The 5,521-nt window shown below is 43.3% G+C and overlaps 1 protein-coding gene across 1 annotated transcript in view; it reads right to left on the minus strand.

Moving 5' to 3' along the window:
* The window catches only part of KREMEN1 (kringle containing transmembrane protein 1), a 26,276-nt gene that overhangs the window by 10,887 nt on the left and 9,868 nt on the right, over positions 1–5,521 (minus strand). The window lies entirely within an intron of this gene.

Below are 5,521 nucleotides of genomic sequence, written 5' to 3' on the forward strand. Positions count from 1 at the left end.
ACCAGGCCCTCAGTCTGGCTCTCTGCCACAGGGCACAGTTTCCAACACTAATAAGAAAAAATAATAATAAATAAGAAAAAAAAAACAACTTCTTCCTAACAAAAGGGATGCAGTTTGAGACACTGTTTTTACCTACAAAACCAAACCCTCTTATGTTTCAGAGTCAAATCACAAAATGAATCGCTCAAACCCTGAACGAATGACTGTGGAGACTTTTTTTTGCCCAGGAGACCTTAGAATTAGCACACAGCACAGTGGGACCAGGCTGGAGTCACAGAGTCTGAATGTGGGATAGGCAGGGCCATGTGATCCCAGGGGCTACACTTCACCTCTAGGCCTCTCACTTCTGTCAGTTTTGAGGCTGAAGAGACCACCACCTGCTCCTGTATCACACGAGTGTTTGAGGACAGATGAGATAAAGCACATGGAAACACTGGGGGCTCTTTGCAGGAGAGGAACTTGATGAGGTAAAGTTGTAAACAACAGAAGGGCTTTAGAGTTGCTCGGGCTTCCCTGATACCTAAGAGATGTGACGCTCACGTGAGGGGCCATGCTCATTTTTCAAGTGGGAACCTGTGCCACAGAAATGACTTTCTGCAGAGGAGAAACAAGCTAGACTCTGATCGCTCTGTACTGAGCACATTTGATTTCTCTGCACTTCTGTTTTTGATTGGCAGGTTCTAGGCAGGGGATACAACCACTTCCTATTTTATATGGTGAAGCGTAAACAACGTCCTGGAAATGAAAGTTCTTGGGAGGAAGTGCAGAGCTGGAATTTAAAAAGCAGGCTTTGGGGGAGTTCTGCTTCCCTTTAGGATGTAGGAAGCAATAAGAGAGTGTTGCTTCCATCCTAAGAACAACAAAAAGCTCAAAACTCAGAAAGCTGAGGTCTCATGACAAGCAGAAGAATTTAACTTTAAAAAATAAGACGCCCCTCCAAGGAGAGTCAGGCCACACAAATGGTTTTATCTTTGGTAGAGCATGGGAGGAAGAGGTGACCGCCACAGAAGGCAGAGTGTGGGCTGGCCTCTCGGTGTACAGTAACTGGGAGCCCCAGACACAGTGGCATTTGCACTCACTTGCAAGCTTTTCTGCACAGGCTTCCACCCAGTGCTGCTGAGAGTAACTGGGGTTGGGCAGCAGAGCAGAGGTCCCTTGGTGGCACAGGCATGCAAGAGGTGACAGGTTGCAGCTGGGGGACAGGCATGGAGTACTGTCTGTTCCCAGCCCCTCTCTCAAAGGAAGCAAAAGCCTTCAGCTGCTGGGGGAGGGGCAGCAAACCCTCTTGCTCCCGGGCCATCCGAGGGGGGTAGAAGCAAAACCTGTTTGTCTCTGAGGCAGGGAATAGGAGACTCTCCTTCCTGCCAAAGAAACCAGGCCAAGAGCCACTGGTTCTGGGGGAAGAGCAGAAGCCAAAGCCATTGGCTCCTGGTTGCCTTGAGGCCTCTTGGGCCCACGATTCTACACTGTGCAAACCAGAGGTCTGCTACTCCTGGGGAAGGGCAAAAAACTCCTTTCTCAAGATCCATTACAAACATAGGCAGTGTTTGGCTGCCAGGGAAAGAAGGGATGAACAGGAATGCTGAAAAGACCTCCCCCTGCGGCCCAGTAACATGTCCTGCCAAAGACTGAGGATGGAGCAGGAGAACTAAGAACTCCCCAACCTCGGTGTAAACATACAGTACCAAGGAATAAGCAATTACAGTCTACTATTGAGGGAGGAGAAAGAGTGTGGGGAAGGAGCACCTCTGTGGCACAAGCATGTAGGAACTGCTCAAAGCTGAGGGTGGAAAAGGAACACAGAAAAATCCACTGGCACCCCAGGATCCACACTGAGCACAAGGTGATAGCAGCCCATCACTGGAGGAATTTGAAGCCTGATGTGCATTGAAGGCAATGATAGAAACAACAAACCCAAACCCAGCCAACTACTGATAGATTGGCTCAATCCCTACACTAAGCAGGCCTGTCTAGGTGTATGTACTACTTACCTCAGCCTCTACTGCTTTCCTACACATAGTGTGTGGGGTTTAACAAAAAATTACAACACACACAAAAGAGAAAGAAAGGGGGGGAAAAGACTCATTGTCAAGAGATAAAACAACCCACAGAAGCATACTTAATGATGACACAGATGTTGGAACTATCAGACAGAGACTACATGATGAATACAGTATCTAATGGAAAAGACAGACAGCATGCTTAAACAGATTGGGAATTTCAACAGAGAATGGAAACCATAAAAATAGTCAAATGTAAATACTAGGAATAAAACAAACAATACCAGGGACAAAGAATTCTTTTGATGGGCTTATCAGCAGACTAGACACAGCAGAAGAAAGAATTCATAAACCTGAAGGCTGATCAATAGTAATTATCCAAAATGAAAGACAGAGGAAAAAAAGTAGGAAAAAACCCCAAAACAAAACAGAGCATACAAAAGCCATGGGTCAATATCAAATGATCTAACATGTGTAATTGGAGTCCCAGAGGAGATGAAAAAAGATTATGGGGCAGAAGAAATATTTGAAGAAATAAATGGCTAGGAATGTTCCAAAATCAATGAAAGTGACAGACTATAGATCTAAGAATCTCAGCAAACCTAAGAAAAAATTTTTTTCTAATAAAAACAAATATCCCCCCCCCCCAAAAAAAAACCCCATATCTGGACACATTGTAGTCAAATGCTGAAAACCAAAAACAAAGATAAAATCTTGAAGGCAGGCAGAGGAGGGGAAAAGATTACATACAGGGGAACAAACATTGAACAGACATCTCCAGAAACTACATAAGTCACAAGAATGTTGTGCAACATCTTTGAAGTGCTGAAAGAAAATAAACCTGTCAGCACAGAATTTGACACCCAGCAAAAATATTTTTGAAGTGAAATAGGCTTTCACAACAAAAACTGAGAGAAGACATTGACAGCCAACATGTACTGGAGAAAATGCTAAAGGAATTTCTTTAGTTTAAAGGACTACACCAAATGGCAAATAAGAACATGAAAAGATGTTCAATATCATTAGTAATTAGGGATATACAAATTAAAACCACAATGAGATACTACCACACATCAACTAGAATGGCTAACATTAAAAAACAGACAATACAAAAGTGCTGGTGAAGATGCAGAGCAACAGGAAATTTCATATATTGTTGGTCAGAATGCAGAATGGTATAGCCATTTTGGAACAGTTGGCAGTGTCTTATAATGCTAAATGTGAACTTAGCATATGACTTAGCAATCCTACTCCTAGGTATTTACCCAAAGGAAATGACAACATATGTCCACATTAACACATGTACATGAATGTTTACAGCAGCTTTGTCACAGACAGACCAATGTTTATCAGGTGGCGTGGATGAACAAACAGTGATACATTCATACAAAGGAATGCTTCTTAGCAATAAAAAGGAAAAAACCACTGATACATGCACCAAGACAACTGAATCTTTTTTTTTTTTTTTTAAGATGACCGGTAAGGGGATCTTAACCCTCGGCTTGGTGTTGTCAGCACCACGCTCAGCCAGTGAGCGAACCGGCCATCCCTACATGGGATCCAAACCCGTGGCCTTGGTGTTATCAGCACCACACTCTCCCGAGTGAGCCACGGGCCGGCCCAAGACAACTGAATCTTAAAAGCATTATTCTAAGCGAAAGAAGCCAGACACAAATAGTTAAATATTGTATTATTCCATTTATTTGACAGTCTGCAAAAGACAAAATTATATGGACAGAATATAGATCAGTGGTTGTCAAGAAGTAGGGGTGGGAGAAGAGGATTGACCATGAAGGGGCACAGGGAACTTCTGAGATGATGAAAATGTTCTATATCTTTTTATTTTTTCGCAGCTGGTAAGGGGATCTGGACCCTATTGAACTTGGTGTTAAAACACCATGCTCTGACTAACTGAGCCAACCAGCCAGCCCTAAATCTTGATTGTGTAAATATTTGTCAAATCCTATTGAACTGTACAACTGAAAGGGTGATTCTTATTGAATGTAAATTACACGGGAAATTAAAACCTCCATTAAAAAAAAAAAGAAAGCTTTGAAGAAAGATGTCCTGGGTTCTAATACTGACTTTACCATGTACTAACCATGAATTTGAGCAAGTTACTTAACCTCTGTATGCCTCAGTTTCTTCATCTATAAAATGAAAATGATAATAGTTTTTCCCTCATGGAGTTGTAAGAATTAAAATGAGGTAATACATGTAAGTGTTCAGGTAGGATCTGGCATATAGCACAAGCTCACTAAGTGTTAGCATCTCGTTGTTACTATTAGATGAAAATACCATTTCAAATAATAGTATTTGTACTATTATACAAATAAATATTATACAAATATCCAGGTTAAACTGATATTTCAACAGCAAAGGCAGACCTTAAAAACTTAGAACTTTTGATTCCCAGGTGTGTGCCAAGCTGACAGCACATCCAATTCAGCAATTTGAAAGTGAACACATGACATTTACGATGGATTATTAAAATCCAGTGGCAATTCAACAGGAACTTAAAATTTGGGAATACAGTCAAGATCTTATTTTTTTTTTTTCCTTTTTGTCTTTTTTCGTGACCGGTAACGGGATCGCAACCCTTGGTGTCGCGCCCATACCGCAACCGGCAACGGGATCTCAACCCTCGGTGTCGCACCCACACCGCGCTCAACCAGTGAGCGGACCGGTCTCTATACGGGATCCGGGATCCAAACCCTCGGCGGGAGCGCCGCCGCGCTCCCAAGCGCCGCACTCCACCGAGTGCGCCGCTGGGCAGGCCCAAGATCTTATTTTTTGAAGGAGCGATTTGGCTGACACATACAGTCTGGGCAGGTGGAGGACCTGGGACAGACCTGGGCAAAACCTCCAGTGGCAGGGAGCCAGCTTCCTCCTGCTTTCTGCAGTTTAGCAATTCTTCAACCGTCCTGGCCTCCTCAACATCAGCTCAGCCAGTTTCTTCAGGAACAGGCCTCAGGCATCAGCTGAACAGCCAGATTGCGCAAACTCAGCTGAGTGCTCTGCTTTTAGACATGAAGGACAATGGGCGTGTCTCAGGAAACAAACCTGCACCAAATGTGCCCCAGCCACAAATCAGAGTCCATTCAGCACCCAGGAAAGAAGAGTATTACCATATTTCATCAACTCTAAGGGACACATTTTAATCTTTAAAGCTGGGATGTATCTTTTAATCAATGCATGTCATTGCTTAAGTGGAAGCATTTTTTCCCCTTAGTGGTATGTAAAATAATGTTGCACTTCACAATTGATGGCATCTTGGAGTCTATGAAATACAGTTACTAGTGTAGTACCAGGAGTCAATCCTACCCATCCTTAGACCCTCAATCTTTCTCACAATTAATCTCTTCTCAGTAAAATATATGTTCCACAAGGGCAGGATCTTTATCTTTGGGGCCTTGAGCAAAAATCTGAACTTCTATGAGCCTCAGTTTTCTTTTTTTTTTTAAAAGATGACCGAGGGCCGGCCCGGTGGCGCACTGCTACAGTGCGCCGCTTGGGAAGCG

This window comes from Galeopterus variegatus, unplaced genomic scaffold (genome assembly GCF_000696425.1).
Source record: "Galeopterus variegatus unplaced genomic scaffold, G_variegatus-3.0.2 Scaffold535, whole genome shotgun sequence".
NCBI lineage: Eukaryota > Metazoa > Chordata > Mammalia > Dermoptera > Cynocephalidae > Galeopterus > Galeopterus variegatus.